Here is a 27,005-nt window from a genome sequence, read left to right as displayed (position 1 = left end):
CAAATTTTGAAAAATTAATTATTTAAAATTTGGTAAGATATGACTGATCACTGTTCTTTCTACTGCACTTAAGAGAGAGATTTTTTGGCTGTGGACTGCACTATGGCTGCTTTACATGTACAAAGCAGCTCTGAATCTATTGGATATGATCCCTGGAGGTTTTCCCCTATGTAGTTTGTAGGGGCATCCTCAGCTGGAGTAGAGTCCCATAGCGACAGCCCTCTTGCAGCTGGAAGAGGCCAAGGCTTTCCTTACTGCTATAATGGCCTTGGGGCTTGTTGGTAGCTCGCACAGATTAGAGTGCCTGAAGGAAGATATGCCTGGCCTTAACTGATATCACCTTAACTGATCACTCTCCTTATAGTGTGTATGGTAACACCCATTGTTTCATGTTCTCTGTGTATATATATATATATCTTCCTACTGTATTGTCCACTGTATGCATCCAATGAAGTGGGCTGTAGCCCACAAAAGCTTATGCTCAAAAAAATTTGTCAGTTTCTAAGGTGCCACAAGTACTCCTGTTCTTTTTGCAGATACAGACTAACATAGCTGCTACTCTGAAACATGCCTGGCAGAATGGCCCTAGGCTCTTAGGAGCCAAAGGGCATCTTTATGCCTTCCATCCCGCCTCTTCAGTTGCAGATATGGATCAGGCCCTGAGACTGTGGCATGAGCCATTTTGTCTGATTCCAGCAAGGCTACTAGCTCATGACAGATGTGGTTTGGGGGAAAACCATTGTTTTGCCCATATTAAAAAAAAATGTTACAGCCTTGTTTGTTGAGAAGTTCTAGCACATCCATGCTTTGGAGTATGGACTTGAAATTTGGCATGAGGGTAGCTCTGGGGTCAGTGTTGCCTTCTGCTGCTCCCATGAAAATGCACACTGACATGGAAAAATTATAAACCACTGAAAAATCTTCATTTGCATTTGCTCAGTAGAAGTTTGTTAGAAGTTGGCAACACAATTCTCTAAACATCCTGTCTGTAATCAACTTGCTTCACTTCCATAATGCTCTGTGCCAACCACACTGAGCATGTCCCACCCACCCACCTAAGGATCATTGAGCATGCTCTAGTCTGAGGCCGAGCAAACCTTTTCATGCAGTTGCTCTTTCCTGCTCCAGAGGGCTACTGTGGCACCAGAACTGAAAACAGGACACTGTTTCTCCTGTACTGGAAATGCTGTCTCTAGGCAGATTGGAGAATGAGGAAACAGCCTGATTTGAACGTTGAGGAGTAAAGAGCAGGAGAGGACATGTGTGGAAAGACTGGGGTGTTCAGGCTATGGGGGAACAGGAGCAGAAAGGACAGAAACCGAAGAGGGCAGGTCATGGGGGTCTGTAACCAGAAGAGACCACTTACAGAACCTGGAATTGAAGTCAGAATTTCTGAGTCTCAGCATATATGTGCGGCCAGCAAATACCTTCATAGAATGTATGTCTCATTTCTCTTGAGTGACTGCTCTGCTGCTACTTATGCCTGTTATTCAGTTAGCTCAAGCGGCACATGTCTGTGATCTACAGGTTCCAACCCCGAAGACAACCAATATGAGGGGTCTGTTTGGTTCCCTGTGATGGACTTTTTTTTTCAGTTTGCATTTTATAAACACTCAGACAATTATATGCAAAATCTTTAAATTAAAATATCTTTACAGTTGCAAAATCAAGTACTAAAAAGTTAGAAAATGCCAGAAGGGCTGTCTGCACAATGTTAATTTGGCCCCTCTAAGTGCATGTGTTTATGATAAACTCTTTACTTTCATGATCACATACAATTTTTTCTGAAGGATCCCTGCACAGGGAATGCATTGGGATTGTCTAGTGAATGAGGCTGTTGTCTGTAGGTCCCCTGCCACAGTTGTTGCAGAAGATAGAAGGTCTATACTGAATGAGGCAGGAAACTGCCTGGAGAGAAAGGATGGTTTCATGTTAACGGCAACGGAATGCTGCTCTGGAGAACTGGATATTATTATGCCTGCCTCTGCTGCGGTGTGGTGCTTGGCAAGTCACTTCAATCAAAATTTTCACTTTGTTTTCCTCACTTTCTGAACATATGAACATTTTTAAAAAATCAAGCCCTATGAATCTTATATTGTGCACCCCAAATTAGTGGACACTTCTGACAATTTTGGCCTTAATCTTTCTGATTTACATTTATTATTGTTTATGAAAAAACTCATTGTGATGCTTCTCAGGGTACCCAGAACTGTGATCCACCTGTTACTCCCCTGTAGCATGAGAGAGTCTTGCCTGTGCCTGTGCCTGGCTGGTTGTCAGCTAACACCACTAGCCTTTCAGTTACTCAAGCACTTACCTGTGGGCTATGCCAACCCTGTCTTTAGGCAAGTCTACACTACAAAATTAAGTTAATCTAAGTTACATTGATGTATAGCCATCACAGTAATTAAATCGCTTTTGTATGTCCACAATACAGTCCTTGTGTCGGCGGTGTGCAACCTCACCAGAAACACTTGCACTAATTTAACTGTCAGCGTGGGGCATTGTGGGCCAGCTTCTGAAAGGCAGCAAGTCAATGTAAGCAATGCAGTGTCTATGCTTCTACTGCGTTGATCTAACTACATCGACCTATGTGCTATGACTCTCACGGAAGTGAAGTTATTAACTTGATGTGGTGGGCGAGTTACATCAGTTGGAGCTACATTTTAGTGTAAACACTTACAGAGTTAGGTAAGCTGCCTTACGTCAACCAGGACTTCATCTTGCAGGTTAACAATAGGTGCATCCCAGTCCCCAAGATCTTTGAATTGTTCCCCCTGTGATATCCAGCCCCTGACACTGACTACTCACAGGAATCCTGGATTCTCTGCCCCAAAATCCTCTGAATCACTAGCCAAACAGGGTGGGGTGACAGTTCCCTCCTGTCTCAATGATACACTTAAAACACTGCAGCTTTAGCTTTACCACGGTAGCACTTCAGTGTAAACACTACCTACACCAATGGGAGGTGTTCTCCAGTCAGCATAGGTGCTTCACCTCCCCGAGAGGTGTTAGTTCAAAGGAAGAATTCTTCCCTCGACCTAGCGTTTTCTATGCCGAGGGTTAGGTCGGTATAATTACATGTTACAGGGGTGAGGATTTTTCACATCTGTGAGAGACGTAGCTATACTGATGTAAGTTCCTAGGGTAGACCAGGCCTAATTTTTATTCCAAGTCCATAAAACATACTTTCAATATAAATACATTATTCCTTAAATATTACCCATACATATGTTACACAATGATTATGAATCTTGGCAAGTTACAAGCTTTCTGTAGTACCTTACATGTTACTCTTTTTGGCTAAATATCTTGTAAGACATGTTTTTGGTGTAGTGAGTTTGTCAGGTCTGACCTGAGAATTGTTTGCAAAGAACAGGGGGCCTTTTGCTAAGGAGCCTCTTTGTCAGAATAATGAGTTTCATAAAAAAGCTCATTAGGAAAATTAGTGATTTTGTATTCAGTGCAGGGTTTGGATGATGTACAGTAAATAATGTATGAGGTCACACTACGAATGATGAGAATAATAAAGAAATATTTAATGGTTACCCATATGATGGACATTGTCTGTCCTGTGCACTGAATGAGGCAGGTGTTCTGTAGGAAAAAAATAGCAATTAAGGACCATGTCAAAAATAAGGCTAAAGATTTTGTCATGGTTATTTTTAGTAAAAGTCACGGGCAATGAACAAAAATTCACAGAAGCCATGAATTTACTGCTGCGGCTACATAGTTTCCCCTGCCACCGTGGTGGCTGGGAACTGCAAGATTCTCTGCCCCACATCCCCACGAGGCTGTCCAGTCACGGGAACCCTGAGGAGGATCCCCTGAGGAGGCTGTCGCCTGGCACTGGAAACCTGCAGGGAAACCCTGAGGAGATTGTTGCCTGTTGCTGGAAACTTCAGGGGGCTGTCGCCTGTTGCTGGAACTCTGCCAGGGCCCCGCTGGCTGCCAGCTCCAGTTCTGTAGCCCCATGGACTGAAACAAAAAATGTCACACAGGTCTCTGGAAATCACGGATTCCGTGACATCCATGACACAATCGTAGCCTTAATCATAATGCATACGTGTCACAGCGGTGAATCAGGGTTGTACAGTCAAAGTTAATACTGCCATCAAAGCCTAGGGTATGGCAAAAAGGGGCAACCGCCCCAGGCCCCGTGCTTTGGAGGGCCCCATGCTTACTGAGGATGCAAGTGGGGAAGGTGAGGTGGGAGTTGGTGTGCGGGCGGGGGGAGGCGAGGAGAAGCCCCCCTACCAACCTCCGCCTCCCCTCAACGCCTCCTGCCCACTGGCTACACTTTCAATTAAATAAACATATTACACCTTGTGAAGTATTTGCCTCATGATTTTTTATTTGTTTATTTTTTTCCTAATTAGCAAAATTCAGTAACTTCCAATGAGTTTTCTAGAGAGACAAGGTGGGTGAGGAAATATCTTCTATTGGACCAACTTCTGTTGCTGAGAGAGACAAGCTTTTGAAGCACACAGTGCTCTTCTTCAGATCTGGGAAAGTTTCTCTCAGAATCATAGTGTTACCCGAAGGGGAGTAAGGTAACGCTTCAGACAGAAAATACTAGAAAAATTGTAGGGGAAAAGATAGAAAAGGACAGCCCTTTTCTCAGAAGAGCAGAATTGGCTCCCTTCCGTGTCTGTCACCGGTGGATTTAGCTTACAATAAGGGTGTCCCTCCTTCCCTGTGTGATATAATAAAAATAAAGAGAGACAAAGTAATATGGTGCAAACAAAGGTAAGTATATTAAGGGCAAAGATACAGAAAACTGGGAGAAATGGAGGTGAGGGGGACGAAACACAAACTTAACCATACAGTGATTCAGTGACTGGCTTTAGGAGTTTGAAGCTCAGACCCACAAAACCTCCCTTGGCATTTAGAAAAACAATAAAAGAAACCCCAATACAGAAACTTTTCCTATGATTTAGGTGCAGTGGACACAGCGTGCAGGTGCAAAGCCCAGGGCCATCTACTCTCCGGCTGATTTAGAGCCTTCGAGGAGGACTACTGGAGAGGCCCAACAACTGTTGGACTTCGTCCCAGGCGGGGAGACCCTATGGGAAGATGGACACCAGGAAAGCAGGACCCTCCACAGGTAAAATGGATTCAGTTTGCTGTGACGAGGATAGTGATGACAGGCCTCTCCTTCCTCAACCTCGCTATGCTCTTCTCTCTAGCTTTGGAGTGTTAGGAAGACCCAACCGTGCACGCACTGCCGCTGCAATGGACAGCTCCATGCAGGCACTGAGCAGCCTCTTATATAGCCTTTTTGGCAGGAAAAACTGATTCTATCCGGTTTGAGCCAGAGGACTCCAGTGTCTAAGTTGTAAACAAGTTTGCTTACAAGGATGGAGTCCAAGGGTCATAGTTCATATACATATTAAAGCTAGTGATTCACTTAACATTACCTTAGAAATACATTATTAAAACAACTAAGTGAACATATTAAACAACACCAACATTTTTTATTTCTTTATACCTAACAATAGCTAGTCAAAGCCTAAATGCAAAGTGAAACAGATTGCTTAGCATAAGTAGTTAGCACATATGGTAAGGGACCATTCAAGCTAGAGTGGCCCGTTAATATCTCTGCAGTCATAGGACAAAAAGAGGGGGTTAGTGGATTACAGATTGAAGTAATAAACCATAAATCTAGTGTCTCTTTCTAATCATTACTGTGAATTAGCAAGGATCTACTGTATTGCCCAAATTGTTTTTCTTCATTTAGTGAAGACATTACATCTCAGGGTGGCTAAGTGACCTCTGTTTCTATTTTCTGGTAACAACAATATTTTTGAAATGGAAATATAAATACTTTATAATCCTTGTTTAAATTCAATATTTTCTGCTTTATTGCTTTTCAGCAAAATCACTGAAATGGGCACAAATAATAATGTGAAAACTTACGTTATAGATAGATTATAGTCCAGTTCTTCACTACTGATGCATTGACTTCAATCAATGTTCTTAACATCACATGAATAAACTTTTGGGTGTGCCCATTCATTTTGGGTGCCTTGGTTCTTTAGCACCCAATAAAAACAACTAAGGCTTGATAGTTATATCTGTTGGTCACTGAATGTGTCATTTGACTTAAATAGGAGCTTCAGGTGATCAGCACATCTGAAAATTAAGCCGTTGGTGTCTCAGATTAGTTACCCCAAATTAATGGACTAATTTAAAAATTTAGGCAATAATTTCTCCAGGATACATATTTCCAGATTTTTCTCCTGTAGTCCCATGCAGTGGGTGAAATACTGGCTTCAATGAAGTCAGTGGCAAAATTACGAATGATTTACATGAAGTTATGATTTCACCCAATACGATTTTTCATTGAATGATAAGGTTTCCTTTCAAAATGTATTGATGGATTGTGCATTTGCATAACAATTCCCCATCCGGTCATCACACACCCATTTTTTTCATTGCTGAAGAGTTGAATTCTTGAGTAAGATTGCTCAAAAATCATATTAACATGGATAGTTAAAGGCTGTTTGCTATGTTAGGTCAGAGGGGTGGCAGTATTAAGTGAAAGCATACTATGTATAGTATAATGTGGGGAGACATAACCAAATAACTAGAAAGTCACATTGAGAGAGATGGAGATTTGTCCTTTATTATTCAGAACATACATACGTAAATGAAGAAATGAAATTAAATATTAACATATACGTAGTATGTGATGCAAAATCTTCTCGTTTTACATTTTTTGAGATTATATGAATAATAGTACAAACAGTTTCTTGTAGATCTTCGTTTTCTGTTCTTACCCACTCTTACAGTCTTTCTCAACACATATAAAGCATATTTGACATTTATAATAATGGAATGATTAGGCATGTTACTGACATCAGGGTTTAAGGGACTGGGTGACATAAAGAATTTATGTTCCACTTTAATCCATTTGTCAACCTCCTCTGAGACCTGTTTTTATATCTAACTCAAGCCATACTGATTGAAAAAAAAATCAGCCTAATCCAACAGCCTGAAAAAAATACTAGATATTTTAATTCACTCTTTAAAGTCTACATTAAAAAGAAGAAAGAGAAATGTTTTTTTTTATATTGATAGTCTCACCAGAATCATATGGCTAGTTATTCTGATCTACTTTCTTTTCAATCCAACAATCAAAATAAACCAAAATAGTACAGGTGGATTTTTGGAGGCACTAAATACATGAAGGTTTATAAAAGTATGTAATTCCCTAAGGTGCTAGCCATTAATGACTTATGTTCCACATCAAGTCAATTTTCATGTTAGTTATGTGGGAAAAAATCATCTTTGTGGACTGACAATGATTTTTCTCTTGTCAGCAAAGAAAGTTTGAGTGTTCCTTGCATCATTGTTCAAGCCTGTGTAATAGCAGCAGCATATAGAACATCAGAAGTGGAAGTGTAAGGTGCATCAGCATAAACAACTGTCCTGAGACAACTGTAAGAAATTGTAAGAAAACTAGTTTCTGTCCAATCTGTCTCATCAACTCCAAATGAGCTGCCACTGTGTTAGTAATAAGGTATACAGGGTTTTATTCTGCTCTTACTTATCCCATTATAAATCAGAAATAGTTCCATTAGAGTCATGTATGTGAGGTCTGAACCAAGCACCTAGTAAAACTTACATTGATGTATTGTGTACAATTCACATTGATTTTATGTATTGTTACCTATATACTGAAATATATAGTCAAAAGAAGAATTATTACTAGGCTTGATATTTGACATCAGCATTCACGCACATATTTGGATAAATTGAACTCAAGTGTCAGTACATAGGTCTGTACATTTTACACATTCATTTTGATATAATGTGCTGCCCACCACGGCACCAATCTTGGGGTTTAGATATGATAAAAATATGCTGATATTAATCAAATATTTATGAGTTGAACCCAGTATGTTTAAATCTCATTGACCTTTAGTACAGTTATGGCATATATATCATCACTTAGTTGTCCGTACCATTGATTTGGTCTGGAAAAAGTAAAACAAGAGGTTAAGTAGCCCCTAAGGGTAAGTGAAAAATGTAGGCTATTGCCATGTTATATTGCTTTAGTATACTTTTTACCTTTCACAGCCGGGCAAATAAGATTGCTCAAAGCAGTAAAATAACTTGATGTAATCCTGTATAAGTAAGTAATGTTAGTTTTAAAAGTACTGTACATTTATTGTGGCTGTATTATGCATCTTGATGTTCTAAACCAGCTGTTCCCAAATTGTGGTACATGTACCACTGGCAGTACCTAAGCTTTTTGGATGTGATACACCAAAATCTTTTATTTAAAAAAAATAGTTTAAAAGAAACAGTGGTTGCATACCCTGCAGTGCACCACTAAATGCCCAAGAAACAAAATGCAATCTGGCTGATTTCAGACATAATAGTGAATAAAACTTGCTAACTATGCCAGTGTAGTAGTTTTATTTGTATACTGTGGCTGTGTAGATCGATGCTGTACTCTCATCTGGTGTTCAGGTGGCTGGCTTTCTGCTAGTCCTCGAGTTCAGCTTGTGCCAAGCCACATGGCTCCAGCTACTGAGGCAAACTTGCAAAGTTCCATATCACACTGGATATGCTGGAGCTCTTCTCTTCCAAAAAGACCCAGGCATGTAGGGCCAGAGCAGAGTGGCTGTAAAACCTGCAGCTGCAGGGAACCCACAAGATCAAAGGTGTCAAAACTAGCTAACAAACATGAGTGCCAACCTGAGGGCAGACTGTCAAGGAACAGGTCACTAATCCCTACCTGGTTGTATGATCTATAATTAGATTTCACCAACTAAGTAACAAGTGTGAACTCCTAAAGTACTATAACAGCTTTAACATGGAGTCACAGACTGTCCCCTTGGGCACTCTGGTCTACCTTGCCACCCAGGCAAGTCTGCTTTCGTGATAGATGGTCCCTTACACCAAAAACCACAACAATATTCAGGTTTCTTCCAGTCCCAAAGGACCAGTCATTTACACCAGGTCAATTATACCTCAGATCAAACCAAAGACACTTGTAGCCAATTCTATAATACTAACTAAAGATTTATTAAATAAGAAAAAAGAAATGAGAGTTATTTACAAGGTTAAAGCAGGTAAAAACATACACACACAAATGAGATACAGTCTTAGGTTCCAAAAGGTAACAGTAGCTGCTATATATGCAAGTTCTATGTATCGTTTAGGGCTAACCCAACCCAAACACCTTGGGAATCCCTTACTTATGCTTAGAAATTTTGCTCTCTCCAAATTCCATGCAGTATAGTGATAACAGATTTTCTTGACGGAGATTTTTATCTCTTTCCCCCAAAGCTCAAGCTGATGGGACAAGGGTTTGTGCATGTCTTCACTTCCTGGATATCGGGGGAGCAATCAACAAGGTCTTTTGTCCACTGGTATTCCACAATGGCTTTTCTGATGTCTAGGGCCTTCTTTTGTTGGGGAAGAGATTACACCTCATGTGGTAAACTAGTATTTCACACTTGGTAATGCTTCTTCCCTGATTGTGGGGTTTTACATTTTTAGCAAACGTTTTTATGGTTACAGAGCAAACACTTAAAATATTGCCTTGTAACATGGGATACAGATATTGTAAGTCTAAGTTAAAACATGCAACATCCTACACCAATGGTTCCCAAACTGATTCCGCCACTTGTGCAGGGAAAGCCCCGGCGGGCCGGGCCGGTTTGTGTACCCGCTGTGTCCGCAGGTTCGGCTGATCGTGGCTCCCAGTGGCCACAGTTCGCTACTCCGGGCCAATGGGAGCAGTGGATTTCACTGACAGGCTGCATGCCAAAGGTTGCTGATCCCTGATATAGGCTATGTCTACACTAGCACTTTTGTTGGTAAAACTTTTGTCAGTCGGGGGGCAGGGGGGAAACACACCCCTGATGAACATAAGTTTCACCAATAAAAGTGCCAGTGTGGACAGCACTATGTCAGCAGGAGATGCTGTCCCGCTGGCATAGCTACTGCCACTCATTGGAGGTGGTTTAATGTCCCTGCACTTCCTCCCAGTATCCCTGCCACCCAGCCACCTCCCGCCCATGGCAGGTGGATGGATCCAGGCTCCTCACAGCTGCCAGCGTGGCTCTCCCTGATCTGGCTCCGGCTAGGCTGGGGGAGAAGGGGCGACTCAGAGCTGCAGACTGGCCATAGTAAGAACTGGAAGGGCAGCTGTGGGGAGCCACAGCAGACCCTCCACCTGCCCTGGGCGTGGGGCCAAGCAGCCTCCCGCCCAGTGTCCCTGCCCCCCAGGCTCCCTGCCCAGGGCAGGTGTAGGATCTGTGCCGCAATTCTTCACAGCTGCCCGCCCGGCTCTTACAGTCAGAGCCCTGCGTGGATACAAAATTTGTATCCGAATCCGCACTGCTTTCCGTAGAAATGGTCCACAGATATAAAGCGGATACCCACAGATTTGTAGGGCTCTTCTGAAATGGACTAGATTTGTAAACGGAACACATATCCACCTCTTTCCCCACCCCCTGCCCCAGTTCACTGTTTCTAGGCAGTTTGTTATACCATTGAGTAGTTACAGAGTGGTGTACTTCCAGGCATGGCAATGTAAAGTTATTATTTTTAAGAAACAGGAATTCCCTAGCAAAAATCTGTACCTTTCCAGTAAAAAAATAACTTTTAAGGCAGTTTTAATGTTTGCAGTTCTCAGTCGCCATTTTGAACTCCACATGGTGGGGTCTGGGGGAGCCAATTCCCCAGCATGCAATCTGTCATTAGCCAATGCAAGCTGATAGTCGCAGCTTCTAGTAAATTTTGCATTGGTTCATACAGTGGCAATCCCTCCTATTCCTATATTAATAAACATGAAAATGGAGCCAGAAACTAATGGCTCTGGGTCAGCTTCATCCCTTCCATGTGTGCTGCAGGTTCTGTGGCGGGCTGTTCCTCAGGTGTTGGGGGTGGGGGGGGAGTGGCATTCAAAAGCTTTCCAAGTACGTGTGTTCCTGCTGCTCCTGCAGCAAAGCCTCCTGTGGGACTGGTTTCAGCAACAGAGTCATTTCATTGTCTTCACTTGGCTCCTTCTGCTGGCTCCCATCAGTCCCCATACTGGATTCTGGGGCCAGCAGGGTGCCATCCCAGCTCTCTAGGTCATTGTGCACCACGTTAGTTCCATGCACAGTGCCCAGAACCTGGTCAAAGTCCTCATAAAATAGGCAGGATGTTGGTGACTTGCCTGAGGTGCAATTCTGATCCCTGGTTTTCTGGTACTTGCTCTTGATCAGCTTAATTTGCTCCCTGCACTGGTCACCAGTCCAGTGAATTTGCAATGCTGGCAGCTTCTTTGCTGGTATGCATGGTCATTCCTGGTATCCTTACTGGCCTCACACCAGAGATTTACCAAAATCTGGCTATCCTCCTGTGTCTGCGCAACAGAGCACTTCACAAAAGCCTTTTTTCTATTCAGCCTCCATTGTAAACACAGAATGCTCTCTGATGGTGTGTGCAGCTCAATGTTCAGAAGACAATGGAATAGGGTGACCAGATGTCCCGATTTTATAGGAACCGTCCCGATTGTTGTGACTTTTTCTTCTATAGGCTCCTATTACCCCCCCACTCCCTGTCCTGATTTTTTACACTTGCTGTCTGGTCACCCTACAATGAAACGATCAAATGCTGACTCACCAAGCTTCTGCACTACACCAAGGAGGATTGCTTCTGTTTTTCTGGAGTGCACTGGACATTTCTGGGTTAGAGAAGGCAAAGGAAGTTGGCCTATGAGATTGTGGGATACTTTTGGCAGACTTCCAGGACCTAAGTCAGGGGGCTGCATCTACCCTTAAAAGCAGTTAGGCTTGAATTCGGGGTTCTGGCTTGATGCAGGCTTGAACCCTCCACCCCCTCAGGGTCTTAGGATCTTAGATCTGAGCCCTAGGTATTGTCACCCTTACTTCTGTGTGTAGGTGGAAGATGGATTTGGACTCAAGCCTGAATTTGAGCCTGGGCTTACATTGCCGTGTATACATTTCCATAGCTTTTTTGGGAAAAGAATAGTAAAAAGAGAAACAAGGAAAAATGAATTGTGAACAGCTGAAAAAAAATCAGCTAGCTGAGGTATGCAAAGAAGTCAGCTCAAGGAGGAGCAGACAAGCGTGCAGCTGGTTGACTTGCTGCATTCTGACCATCAAAAGAGAAATGATCCAGGTTCACGGGGAACATCCAGCCCTCTGGCATAGGGTCAAACACGTGGGAAATACCTTGGACGCAATTCCCTGGAGAGAAGCTGAACATCCATGCTCGGTACACATGAGATGCATCACTGCAACAGTGATCATGGACAGGTCCACAGGTGGACTAAGACAGCATATGGTTGGAGAGGGACTGACTGCACCTGGAAATCCTGCAGCTTCAAGACCAGGAGCAACAGTGCCAGCACGAGGAACACGAATACAGTACAAAAGAGAAGAGAAGGAGCACCTGTACAAGGAGTACCAGTATATCCGCTTGAAATGGAGAGACTGCACCAGCAAAATCCTAATCTAGTAGGTGAAGACGGACCCCGTGTACCTGTGCCAGTGGGTGGCATAGACACCAAATAATTTTCTCACTTTAGGGAGGAGTCTGACATGGATATTTTTTTAATGCATTTGAAGTGGGATGTAAATGGAACAAGGTGGGGGAGGAGGAAATGATACAGTATCTTGCTCCGGTACTCTGAGTGCCAAAGGCTTCAGATGTTTTCACCCTTAGGGTGAAAATCATAAAGATTATGATCAGTGTAAACAAGCATTGTTGCAAAAGTTTAAATGGATCCCTGAAGTGTATTGGAGATGTTTTGGGAAGTTTAGAAAAAAGAGGACATGACTAAGGCCCTACCAAATTCACTGTCCATTGTGGTTAATTTCACGGTCATAGGAATTAAAAAATCATAAATGTCATTATTTCAGCTATTTAAATCTGAAATTTCGCAGTGTTGTAGTTGTAGGGGTCCTGGCCCAAAAAAGGAGTTGTGGGGGGTTCGCAAGGTTATTGTAAGGGAGGTTGCGGTACTGCTACCCTTACTTGTGCACTGCTGCTGGCGGCAGCGCTGCCTTCAGAGCTGGGCAGCTGGAGAGCGGCAGCTGTTGGCCGGAAACCCAGCTCTGAAGGCAGAGCCACCTCCAGCAGCAGCACAAAGGAAGGGGATAGCATGGTATGGTATTGCCACCCTTACTTCTGCACTGCTGCTGGTGAGGTGCTGCCTTCAGAGCTGGGCGCCTGGCAAACAGCCACTGCTCTCTGGCTGCCCAGCTCTGAAGGCAGGGCAGAAGTAAGGGTGGCAATATTGCTACCCCCTCCCCCAAAATAACCTTGCAACCCCCCTGCAACTCCCTTTTGGGTCAGGCCCCCCAATTTGAGAAATGTTGGTCTCCCCCATGAAATCTATAAAAGCATACAGAAGACCAGATTTCATGGTCCATGACGTGTTTTTCATGGCCATGGATTTGGTAGGGCCCTAGACATGACCTATGCTGAGGTTTCAGCTAAAATAGGGGTTATGAAAGAAAATGAGGAACTGGTTGGTGGGGGGGTTATCACGGTCAGTGAACCCTATGAATTAATGTGTTTAAAATAATTCTAAAAGCTCTACCACCATGACCTAACATAATTGTTAATAGACAAAAATCCTAGAGATGTAACTTTAGCTGGGAAATGGACAGACCATTATGTGGATATGATATGTACCTCGGGGAGAGGGAAGCCCTGGGGTGGGTGTGGAAAAGCATTGTTCCATATGTGGCCAACTGGGTCACTTTGCCTGAATTGACCTCCTAGTGAGGCCCACTGCATTGCTGGACAGACCAGCTGCACCATGATTTCAGAGTTAACTGTTCAGACAGTCTGCCAATGGCATATAATGTTCGTGCTGAGCCATTCACACTCCAAGCCACTGCCCACATGTCATGCTATACCCTCCAGGGTGCAGATCCATCATCACCAGTGGGAGTGGAAGGTAGTAATTAATTGGGAGACATTAACTGAATGGAGAGAGAGTGGGACTGCTAACACTATAGTTAAGCCTCATGTTGTGAAGCCCCATCAAATGCTCTCAGGGTACGAAATCTCAGTTAAAGTGCCTGATGTAAAAGCCTTCACTCTGTCTACAGCACAGATTTCTATACAGACCAAGGAAGGGTCAGGGTCACAGTTTGTAGGTATATTGTCAGATATTCTATATTCTTTACTTTTGGGGAATGATATTAAGGTTTTAAAAGCAGAAGAGGTAAATCAGACCCCCTCGGTTAGCTCCAGACCTTCAGGGGACTGTGTTAGCCAAAGTGCAAATATAGTAGCTAACAGGGAGGGAAAGGGGTCTACATCAGCAGTATCCAAAAGGAAGCAAGTTACCTTCCCAGTATACACAGACACTTACCTGAGGAAGTCTCCTGTTCTAGGGAAGTGAGCAGACCTACTGACTTGAAGGAAAATTCTCTGAGTCCTGCAGCCAAGGTCAGGGAAATAAGCTCTCTGCCCCCCTTACCAGAGAACCAGAGTCATCACAGAACTTAGTAATGGCAGTGTCTCCGGCCAAAAATAGGGACAGACTGAGGCAGCTGCAGTGCATTGCCAAGGATGGGAAATATGCAAATAAAGTTTATGACAGCTGATTGGGAGATGGCAAAAGTAACTACAGCTAGGAAGGAGGGGGAATGTCTTCTCACAGTCTGTCTGTATGATGCTCCGTAGAATGTAAAGGACCCTGAGATGGATGTGAGAGGAAATTTTACTCACCTTTACTAAGTGTGTAGGGAAGGCCACCCCAATGGTATTCTTCCCTCTCTCCCCCACCCCCAAGTAACTGAGGTTAGGCCTCTGGGGCCACTCTGAGGAGTTGGGTCAGAGAAAGGAATTTGGCTGTGGGGGAGGTCTGAAGAATCTCCCTTGCCCAACCCCTCTGTTGTTAAAAGCAGTGCATTGTTGAGTCCTGCTTCACAAGGAGGCAGCCCTCCCTAGACAACAGTTGGAAGCTGGGAGTGAGAGGACCTGATCTCAAGTTTACACTCAAAAGTTTTGGGATAACCAGGATATGAAGGAGCATATGAGAGCTCCACCCCATAGGTTCTAAAGAAAGAAATTATATGGTATGGCTGGCAAATGACTCTGTATGCATTTTTGAAAGATGTATGCTGGCTTGCTAACACAATGTTTATCTGAATAGCTGAAATGATGAAAGGTAATAGCAAAAACACCATCCAGGGAATAAACCTGTTCAGGAAATGCATCAATGGATTCCCCTTGCATGCCAGTTAAGCACCCCAGTTAAACCCACTTTTTTAGTGGGGGAGATGTGACAGATAAGGCAATTTCCTGCAGTATTCTTGAAAAATCATATTAAATTAAGTATCTTCGGAGTCTATGGTATTAAATGCCTGTAGGCCTGGCTTGACATGAGTAATTGGACATGGGTGAGTCCTCATTCCTTGGGAGACAGGATTAGGGAGGTAAGTGGATTAGTAGGTTGGAAACAATGTCTGTACTAAAATAAGGGGGAACACAGAGGGAACCATTTATAACAATATAACAATGAATAAGATCAGCCTGGAATATAAAATGAGGTAAAGAGTAAGTTGTGTATGGACAGTGGATGTTGTACAGGGATTGGTTCCTACAAAGTGTCCAAGCCATCCAGTATTTTAAAATCATTTATAGGTCACTTTTAAATAAGTGGTACGAGAAAATCAGCAAGCGGCTTTTCCCTACCTGGTAGGGTATGTCTACACTGCACACTTATTATGGTGGCACTGGTGGGTAGAGTACATACACCACATACACACCCTAGCTTGGATGTAAATAGTTGCATAGATGATAAGGCACTGCTTAGGCAAGTAAAGGCATGCCTGAACCCTGTACGTTATACCCTACACAGCTCTCTATATAGCTAAGTAGTAATGCCTTTCCCATCTACATTGCTAGTTTTAGCAGTATAGCATCCTGCTTCCTCAGCTTTTCTTCACCACAGGGAAATGCCCCGGCAGTGGGGAAAGGCTCCAGAAGAGAGGAGGCAGTGCCTGAGCCTTTCCCCACCACCTCCTCTCTGCCAGAGGTTTTCACTGACATGTGCAGCTACATAGCGCAGTGTGGATGCAGCCTGATTTTCACTGCTACGTGTATCTACACATATCCTACACACCACCAGCAGTAATATGCAGTGTAGATGTAGCCCTAATTTTTCTGTACTTCCTCTAATAAGTGGAAAGCTATGTGCACCGTCAAAGGATAGGAAATTTTCTTTGTTTGCTATGTATTTCATGCTGCCTATATATGAGAGTTGAGGTTTCTTAAGAAAACAATGCAGAAAAATTATAAGCATTACATGCAATATTTATTGTCATTTTATTCTTTCCATTGACTTCCTAAAACACACAACAAATGGCCCCTGTGCAAGCTTGAAGAGAAAGTGGTATTCCCGCTACTTTTTAGAATGATTATTTGAGCAATGAAAAGCTGCTGATCACTTTGGGCTGAATCTTTGGGCTGTAGGTCTTATTTACTCTTTTTCACGTAAAATATCCATTGAATTTAGTGGAAGTCTGCAAGATCTAGCCATTTAAATGATGCTGGTGTAAGTTTTGGAAGGGCGGGTGTGACACAGACATGCCCAGGCAAGTATTTAATTCTTGTGTCCTACCAGCTTCTCAGTATTTCACCCAAAGGGGTCATGTGTGGTCTCTGCTGAAAGCTAGGAACTAGATGATTCTCATGGTTATTGTTAGATGTTTATATGAGAAATGGTTTAAGAAATATATAAAATGTAGAATATTGGGTTTCAAAATTGTTGAAGTGAGATTTATTACCTGAGGCAAGGCAGGGTATCAGGACAATCTCACTCAACACTGAGAACAGGGACATATGTGGAGACAATCGATGCTTACTGACTTGACTAGATGCAGGCTTGAGGATTTACCAAAACAAAAGAACCCCAAGAAAAGTTGCCAACTAGGTGACCCCCTATGATAAGAGACAGTAGGCTGCAACTTTCTAAGACAAGGAAAGGGCACAAGATTTTGTCTATTACAGAGAAGAAACTCTGCCAGCAGGGCTGTCTCATGAAAGGTGGATCCCAGCTTTTTGTACTGGACAAGCACTGTAAGAATTGATCATTCTGTGAGACAGGAAAGTAACTTGTTAATAGGTATAGCTTATGTATAGCATTTTATGTTTTTCTCCTACCTGTGACCTTACATTTCCAAATCCTTTTACTTGCATTTATTTGACTCTCTAGCTCAAACTCTGATAAATAAACTTCAGTTTGGTTTTTTCTGTAGTCATGTCTAAGTGCATTGTACTAAGGCATGGTCTACACTAGAAAATGAGATTGGTTTAACAACATTGGTCAGGGATGTGAAAAATCCACACTTCTGAGCAGCATTGTTAAGCCAATTTAAGTCCTCTTGTAGACAGCGAAGGTCAACAGAAGAATTCATCTGGCGACCTAGCTACCACCTTTCAGGGAGGCGGATTACCTAATCTGTGTCAATAGTGTCTACAGTGAAATGCTACAGTGGTACAGCTATGCAAGAGTAGCATTTAAAATGTAGACTACCATAAGGAGATTGTTGAACTGAGATGAACCTAGGGGAGAGGAGTGCACTACTTCCATGGAGTCAGCAGATCGGTGTACATTGCAGGTGTCCAGAAGATAAGGGACTGGGCACTTGAATGTAACAAACAAAGTGTGTAAAATGCTAGCCTGCATAGGGAAAGTGTGCAGCTCACAGAGCCCGGAGAGGAATACCCGTGTTGCCAGTAGCTGGTGGCTGGGAAGAGTTTCTCCTGGGGGAATAGACAGGGCTCCCTCCCTCTGTAAGTAGAAGTAGCTATTCACCCCGGACACCTTAGGGACCTCCTAAGTGTAGGGCGAAGATATTTCGTAGTCTGTAGCAGACCCTGGCTCTGTGAAGCAAGATGTCACTCCTCAGATTAGTTTTACGTTTTTACTTATATCCGTAGCTGTTATGGATTTCTGATGATTTTGTGCCACTGCACTCATGCTGACCACATCTTCTATTGCTTTTAGTCTAATCTCTTCATATTCCACCAACACACTCTTCAAATCGAAGGGTATGGCTACACTGGCGATTTGCAGCGCTGGAAAGCCTCCACCAGCGCTGCAATTAGTAAGTGGCCACAAATTTACTTCTAACATAAACCTTAAGTTATAAAGTATTAATTAACAATAAATCATTTCTCATATAAACCATGTTTAATATACACCTTCTTTAATATCCCTACACTCCAAGAAGTACATTTGGCTACCTCACTCACTCCCAGTAGGGAGTGATTTTGGTGTCCTTAGCCAGTAGGGAGTGATTTTGGTGTCCTTCCTCTCTGTCTGCCAAATGATGAGGGCATTCACCATGCTCTGCAAGTCCAATACAGTGACCATACCTAATGGAAGTTGAATGCCAGAGGGATGATGCCATGAGGCAGATCTGTCCTAGTATCCTCCATCCTGGGAGATTGGGGTACATTTTATTTTCCCCTGACTGTCTCATCCTTTTATTCTCCTAATTTTTTTCTTTTCCTGTTTTGTACATTTTTTCCTCCCAGTGGAACCATAGTGCTATAATATTTTAAAAAGCAAGAATAGCTGATTTTTACTATTATCTAGCAATTTTTGTTTAAGTGTTTGTTTTAGTTTGCCTTTCTCTGAGATAGCAACAAGGCTATGATACATCTTATCCTTGCTAATGTGTTTGTTGTTTTAGGGTTTGGTTTTTTTTAATGTTGAGCTTTGGTGACCACATAGAGAACACTAAAGCATATGGCTAAAATTTTCAGAAGAGTTCGCTAATATTGAGCTTATGGATTGTGCATGCCCAACTTGAGAGCCATAGGGCTTCATTTTCAGATTTGCTGACCTGCAATTTGCTTTGACTTCGGTGGGAGCTACAGGTCCCTATGAAAATCAGACCTAAAATGTCCTGAGTAAGTCACTCAGATTTAAAGGACCTCCATGTAAATTGTGGCCTGAGTGTCCAGAGTTTTAATTTTCATTTCTCTTTGGATGCATATACTATTGTTCAGAGACGTGATAGAACAACCAAACAAATATAACCAGACCTCACCCTTTTTCAATTATTTTAAAATCTCGTTAATTATGCAGAAATTGCTGATACTTCAGTGAAAATACAAAATTACTGGACTGGATTCAATTTCACCAAGAGGCATTTGAAATTTAAACAGATTGAGTTTAATCATACAGTCCTTACAAAAGCAAAAGTACCATTGATTCCAGGTGTGACTGTAGAAGAATTGGGTTCAAAAGGTAGGAATCCTGCATATTTGCTATTAATTGTCAAGTGTTTTTACTTTTAAAAGCCCTCCAAATAAAAAGACAACTACAGAATTTTGATTTTCTGTTTATATTTTTCTTCATGCAAGTATTTTTAGTAAATATAGACCTTGCAAATGTATGAAGGGAAAAGCTGGAATCATTAGTTGTACAACTGCATGATATATTTTTTTCACTGAATCATCTAGGGAAATTAAAAAAAATAGAATGTCAGTGTTCATTATGATTACTAAAATCACCTAGTTTGAAAATTTCTCTATAAGCCTGAAGATCAGCTTGGGTTGTTAAAGCATTCATGAATCTTTGGAGTGACCCTGGGCCAATTTATGGTTTTATGATAAAATTGTGCAAAATTTGTGGTTTTGTATAATTGTAGTGTGAAATCAGGGAAAACTCTGTTTTTTCTAGAGTTTTGGTTTTAATATTTGGTTTGTGTGACCTCAGAGTGAAACTTTGGGCTAGTCTACACTTACTTGCCGGGTCGACGCGGTGAGTTCGAGTTCTCGGAGTTCGAACTATCGCGTCTAATCTGGACGCGATAGTTCGAACTCCCCGCGCGCTCCGGTCGACTCCGGTACTCCACCACTGCAAACGGCGGTGGCGGAGTCGACCTTGGAGCCGCGGACTTCGATCCTGCGGCGTCTGGACGGGTAAGTAGTTCGAACTAGGGTACTTCAAGTTCAGCTACGCTATTCACGTAGCTGAACTTGCGTACCCTAGTTCGACCCCCGCCCTTAGTGTAGACCTGCCCTTAGGGGGTATGAATCCACAGAAATTGAAAGCAAAGGAAAGATTCACAAAACCACAATTTTGCATAGTTGTATTTGGTTGTTTCATCTAGCCCAATTATTATTCTAGACAATGAATCTGACACTGGAAAAACTTGGATCAAGGAAGTTTCAGGCAATGACTATAAGTTTTCTTCTGTTTGAAGAAGAGGGAGGGAGGACAAGACAATGAAAAACAAAATGGTTCAACTCATTTCCCACAAGTTTAAACTAATTCTTGTTTCAGTGATCAAAGCATGATTATACAAACCTTGAGAGAATATAAAGTTGTGACCTTTGTACATTTCTTTTCAAATATAACCTAAAAAAATATTACAGGCTGAAAAAGTAAAAGAGAATGTAGATCTTATAAATCAGGATTAAGTTGTGTTAGTTGATGAGTTTGGAAAACCAATATTATACTTGGCTTCTAGATAAATAATGTAGAGGCCTCTTGGAAATCCTCTAGTAATTTTTTGTAATTCTTCACAAGTAGTATAATCATTGCTGAAAGGCAGACAGAAAAAGAATCTACCAAATAAGGTATTTGTTATTGTTATATTGGTGATGATATATAACCAGCTCTGAAGTAATAATATTTAACAGGGAATGGAGTCTTATCCAAAATGAGATCACATGCACTTCCATTACTTCATTTACTGCATTCATAAGAATGAAGTGAAGTTTATAACTGGGAAAACTTATCTATTAGCATTTGTAGTACATCACAGGTATAGTTTAGAATAACAGATTTCCAAATTGTCAGCTATTGTCAGCCATAAATTAACATGTAGGAGTGCATACATGAATAGAAGACTGTACATTGTCTCAAGAAAAAAATGTTTCTGCTGAATTCCACTTTGCCCCTTATAAAAAGTACTGCAGTATTCACCAATCATGAGCCAAAATGATACATTTTCCAGTAGTGTTACTTGAGTATTTTGGGTGACTTCTGCAAACTAATGGAGTTGTTTTATAAGTGCTTGTTTGCGATTATGGACATGCAGCATATAATGTTCCATTAAATTCATTTTTATTAAAACATTTGCAAGTCATTAAGTTCTTTGTATACGAAGGAGAGTGCAATACGATTTAATGCCTTTTAGAGGTATTCTTACTAATGTTTTAATTTTAAAAATACTTCTTTCAGACACATAAGGCCAGAATTACCAGTAAATTTTACTGGATTTCTGGTTGTTTGGAATTGCCAGAGTGTACCAATGAGCCCAGTGTACAGTCTGGGAATGAGAACAGGAGTACTTGTGGCACCTTACAGACTAACAAATTTATTTCAGCATGAGCTTTCGTGAGCTACAGCTCACTTCTTCGGATGCATAGAATGGAACACACAGACAGGAGATATTTATACATACAGAGAACATGAAAAGGTGGAAGTATGCATACCAACAGGAAGAGTCTAATCAATTGAGATGAGCTATCATCAGCAGGAGAAAAAAAACTTTTGAAGTGATAATTAAGATGACCCGTAGAAGGTGTGAGGAGAACTGAACATAGGGAAATAGATTCAATTAGTGTAATGACCCAACCATTCCCAGTCTCTGTTTAAGCCTGAGTTAATTGTATCTCATTTGCATATTAATTCGAGTTCAGCAGTCTCTCTTTGGAGTCTGTTTTTGAAGTTTTTTTGTTGCAAAATTGCCACCTTCAAGTCTGTCACTGAGTGGTTAGAGAGGTTGAAGTGTTCTCCCACTGGTTTTTGAATGTTATGATTCCTGATGTCAGATTTGTGTCCATTTATTCTTTTGCGTAGAGACTGTCCGGTTTGGCCAATGTACATTGCAGAGGGGCATTGCTGGCACATGATGGCATATATCACGTTGGTAGATGTGCAGGTGAACGAGCCCCTCATGGCGTGGCTGATGTGATTAGGTCCTATGATGGTGTCACTTGAATAGATATGTGGATAGAGCTGGTATCTGGCTTTGTTGCAAGGATAGGTTCCTGGGTTAGCGTTTATGTTGTATGGTGTGCGGTTGCTGGTGAGTATTTGCTAATCTAGTCTGGGAATGGTGAAGGGCTTTTTTGACTGTTCATAAAAAAAGTGTCAAAATGTTTATTTTACTATGTTGTCATATTTCCCAGCCTTTTATAGGAACCAAAATAGACCATGGAAGAAATAATCTAATTGTTCCTTTGATGCAAGCATTCTGATTTAGTTAACTACAAATAATCATACATATATTATATTTAAGAACCTATTAAATCAGAATCAGCTAGTTAGCCTTTCATTTTCCCAACCTCAGTATGCGACTGATTTGGATATGGAAACAGTGAGATGTACACACAATACCATGGTTAAATGCGGAGGCCACAACTTTATTAAAAAAAACACCTTACCAATGGGAACCACTCCGCAAACTACCCATGAGGGCTGTTCCTGTGTGGATTTCAGTTGGGTACCAATGGCCCTAGTTTCTACAAACCTGATGGTGGGTATGAGGGCATAACACCTTCTACACCCTCAGGCCTGGCCAGAGACCCTGGCAGGAAGCCAGAGTTCCAACCCATTTCCCTCCTCCACACAGGAGATAAGAGCACTATTAATGGCTTCTCACCAGTAACAAAACCAGATAGAAGCTCTACCCCCTTCTCCCCACCCCAGCTGGTGAGAGCCAGTCAACCAGCCCCTCATGGCCCTGCTGTCCAATGGCAGCACAAATGGTCAGTACAGGTTCCATTACCTGGCTGGATGCCATGTGAGAGCCCTGCCCTGCCATATGGAGAATCAGGGAATGAGAAAGAAGTATCACACATACAGAATGGGAAGAGATTGTCTAGGAAGGAGTATGGCAGAAAGGGATCTAGGTGTTATAGTGGACCACAAGCTAAATATGAGTCAACAGAGTGATGCTGTTGCAAAAAAAGCAAACGTGATTCTGGGATGCATGAACAGGTGTGTTGTGAGCAAGACACGAGAAGTCATTCTTCTGCTCTACTCTGTGCTGGTCAGGCCTCAGCTAGAGTATTGTGTCCAGTTCTGGGCACCACATTTCAAGAAAGATGTGGAGAAATTGGAGAGGGTCCAGAGAAGAGCAACAGGAATGATTAAAGGTCTAGAGAACATGACCTATTAAGGAAGGCTGAAAGAACTGGTTTTGTTTAGTTTGGAAAAGAGAAGACTGAGGGCTTGGCTACACTTACAAATTTGCAGCGCTGCAGCAGGGTGTGAAAACACACCCTCTCCAGCGCTGCAAATTGCGGCGCTGCAAAGCGTCAGTGTGGTCAAAGCCACAGCGCTGGGAGCGCGGCTACCAGCGCTGTCCGTTATACCCCACAGGGAGGTGGAGTACGGACAGCCTGGGAGAGCTCTCTCCCAGCGCTGGCGCTTTGACTACACTTAGCGCTTCAAAGTGCTGCCGCGGCAGCGCTTTGAAGCGCTAAGTGTAGCCACAGCCTGAGAGGGGACATGATAGCAGTTTTCAGGTATCTAAAAAGGTGTCATAAGGAGGTGGGAGAAAACTTGTTCATCTTAGCCTCTAAGAATAGAACAAGAAACAATGGGCTTAAACTGCAGCAAGGGAGGTTTAGGTTGGACATTAGGAAAAAGTTCCTAACTGTCAGAGTGGTTAAACATTGGAATAAACTGCCTAGGGAGGTTGTGGAATCTCCATCTCTGGAGATATTTAAGAGTAGGTTAGATAAATTCTATCAGGGGTGGTCTAGACAGTATTTGGTCCTGCTGTGAGGGCAGGGGACTGGACTCAATGACCTCTTGAGGTCCCTTCCAGTCCTAGAGTCTATGAATCATCCTCCACACACTTACACTGCAGAGAAAGAAAAGGGGAGCTACTCCAGCTGCTCCTGCTTGGGGGTCTTGTTCTGCCACCCAGGAGAAGGAGGAAGTGTCCCCATTGCCTCCAGAGCTATCAAAGACACACCCTGTCTAGTGACAGGTTTCAGAGTGGTAGCCATGTTAGTCTATATCATCAAAAACAACAAGGAGTCTTTGTGGCACCTTAGAGACTAACATATTTATTTGGGCATAAGCTTTTGTAGGCTAGAACCCACTTCATCAGATGCATGGAGTGGAAAATATAGGAGCAGGTATAAATACATTAAAAGATGTGAATTGCCTTACCAAGTGTGAGGTTAGTCTAACGAGACAATTCAATTGACAGCAGGATACCAGGGGAGGAAAAATTAAAAAAACAGTAGGAGAATACTTCAATCTCCCTGGTCACACAATAACATACCTAAAAGTGGCAATTCTTCAACAAAAAATCTTCAAAAACAGACTCCAATATGAAAATGCAGAACTGGAATTAATTTGCAAACTGGACACCATCAGATTAGGCCTGAATAAAGACTGGGAGTGGTTGAGTCATTACAAAACCTAAACCTAATTTCCCCAATACTAATTTCCCCCTACTGTTACTCACACCTTCTTGTCAACTGTCTGAAATGGGCCACTCTCATTACCACTTCAAAAAATATATTTCCTCCCTTGGTATCCTAAGCTCACACTTGGTAAGGCAATTCACATCTTTTCATGTATTTGTACCTACTCCTGTATTTTCTACTCCATGGATCTGATGAAGTGGGTTTTAGCCCATGAAAGCTTATGCCCAAATAATTTTGTTAGTCTCTAAGGTGCCACAAGGACTCCTCGTTGTTTTTCCTGTCTAATGAGGTGATCATTGGTTTTAATTGCCACATACTTCTGGTACTTCCTCCCCATAGGTTTGATCCAACTCCTGTTGAAGTAAATGGAGGTATTTCCTTGCCTTATTCTAAGTTATTCCTGGATATATGATGATAATACTATATATCAGGGATCGGCAATCTTTGGCCCGCAGCCTGCAAGTGTAATTGCCCTGGCGGGCCAGGCCGGTTTGTTTACTTGCCATGTCCACAGGTTCGCCGATCGTGGCTCCCACCAAGGGATGTGCTGACTGCCGCTTCCTGCAGCCCCCATTGGCCTGGGACAGTGAACCACGGCCAGTGGGAGTCGCGATCAGCCGAACCTGCAGATGCGGCAAGTAAACAAACCAGCCCGGCCCACCAGGGGGCTTAGCCTGGCGGGCTGTGTGCCAAAGGTTGCCAATCCCTGCTATATATTTACAAATAGTCCCACCTCCCTAAATAAAGATTCCTCATGATTTCATGCTCTGTTGTATGAGTGCTGCAATAAACAAGCACATTGTAAATTACAAGCTTAAGTGTAAGTCTTTTTGCATTTGTTGATTTCAATTGGACTTTCCATATTTCATGGTCATATGGCAAGACAGAGAAAATGTAGATATTTAATAAAATATTTTGCTAAACAAATTTATTCTAATTCAAACAACATTTTGATCATATTGGAAATTTAATGTAATCCAAATAGGAAGTACCCTTTAATTAGTAATTCTGTACACACCAAGATTACCCGACTTTCAGTTTATAATGTTACTTTCACTCACAAAGTTATGAAAAGTTTATTTTATAAAACCTCTTTGCAGTTATATTCCCTTTAGGCATTTTACCAACTCAAATTATAACTATTATTTTTAAAAGTAGAATATAGGGGCTTTTTATTTTGGAGGTTCTATTCAAGCACTTGGGATTTTATATTGGGGAAGGGAAAGTTTCCCTTAAACATATATATTCCCCATTTCCCTGTTTACACACTGCTTAACAGAAGTATGTTCTTGTAGGTTTTCTGTCCTTCACCTACTAATAGTGCAATTGAGGCGGTATTTATTAATATATGCATTTCATTTCCTGCTCATATGTTCTATTATGAGGGATACCTACCATTGTACAAGTGGCTTCTTCACCCTGCTTCAAACAGAGTCCACACAAGTTGTAGTGGGTCAAAAATTATCTCTTACCTGGGGATTGGCTTTATTCACAAAAAGGAATTCAAAATGAAACATAAAATCCAGCCTAAGTCTTCTCTCCAGGTTTGGCTGGTCCCAGAGTTCCCCCTGAAGTCTTCTCAGCCTGCACTCTAGGTCCTGTCTCTCTAGAATGTCCTTACTTCTTCTTGTATATTTGGGTGAAATAATAAGATACCTCCAGCAGTCAAAGTCCTGTATTACATTTTCCAGCAGGATTATTACCTACAAATAGGGTGGGGCTTTTAGCAAACACTACCAGCCTGTAACAAATAATACTTAATAATTAACCACAATGGGTGGTAATTCCGATTCAGAATTCCAGAAAACCATCATGTAACAGCTTATTTTTTCCATATAATTAAATATAATTGAAAATGCAGCAAATTGCACTTGGTGTTTCGGAATTTTATAAGTGAAGAGTTAGCAGTCTTTCCCCCTGTTCTGATTTGTATTTTATTTGCCTGCTTATTGCCTTCACGCTTTTTGTTAGGCTTTCTTTAGACCTGAGCCTGACTTAATCCAAGTTTTCCATAATCTAGTTTTAGGCAATTACACATTGTTACAGTGGTTAATATTAAAAAAGTCTTTATTTGCCAACAAGTAACACACAGATACCACAGTTATTTTTGACTCTCAGTATAATGGGAAACTATGACATTTTAGAAAACATCGAGGTAATTATTGACAAATGTTAACTTTGAATGGCCACCACTCTGTAACATTTTAAAATGCTTCAGTTGTTCAAGTCCCTGTTGGAGACAAAACAAAAGGAGAGCATCTGCCCCTACCTTTTGCTCTGCCTTCTTTAAATTAATTAAACCCTGAGGCCTTAGTCCTGTCTTGTTGCACCAAGGTACCTTTGGTACCTTTTCTTTACGTGAAGCAAAATCTTAAAAGTTTAATTTTTGTTGATAAATGTCTCAGCTAACAGCTCAGCAGTCTGTCACTATGTGGGACTTTAGCCTTACCTGGGTAACCAGAAGTTATATTCTGTGACCTGAGTGCTGTGGCTTGTTGACATCTCTGTTGTGGCTGGGTTGATGAGAAAAGCAGATTCTCCTGTAGTCTGATATTCTTTTTCCTTGGTAGTAGCAAAGATGAACACTATTGAGT

At 41.9% G+C, this 27,005-nt stretch overlaps 1 long non-coding RNA gene across 2 annotated transcripts in view; it reads left to right on the top strand.

Moving 5' to 3' along the window:
* Positions 1-27,005, top strand: part of LOC120404951 — a 107,915-nt gene that overhangs the window by 13,853 nt on the left and 67,057 nt on the right. Inside the window, exons 3-4 of one of the 2 annotated variants that reach the window (XR_005598279.1) lie at positions 4,941-5,107; positions 7,326-7,455. This is a non-coding gene — a long non-coding RNA (uncharacterized LOC120404951). Of the gene's footprint in view, positions 1-4,940; positions 5,108-7,325; positions 7,708-27,005 lie in introns of those variants that run through there. The other variant, XR_005598278.1, reaches the window with a different exon arrangement.

The sequence above is a fragment of the Mauremys reevesii genome, linkage group 4, assembly GCF_016161935.1.
Source record: "Mauremys reevesii isolate NIE-2019 linkage group 4, ASM1616193v1, whole genome shotgun sequence".
Lineage (NCBI taxonomy): Eukaryota > Metazoa > Chordata > Testudines > Geoemydidae > Mauremys > Mauremys reevesii.
This window is presented reverse-complemented; position numbering and strand designations above follow the sequence as displayed.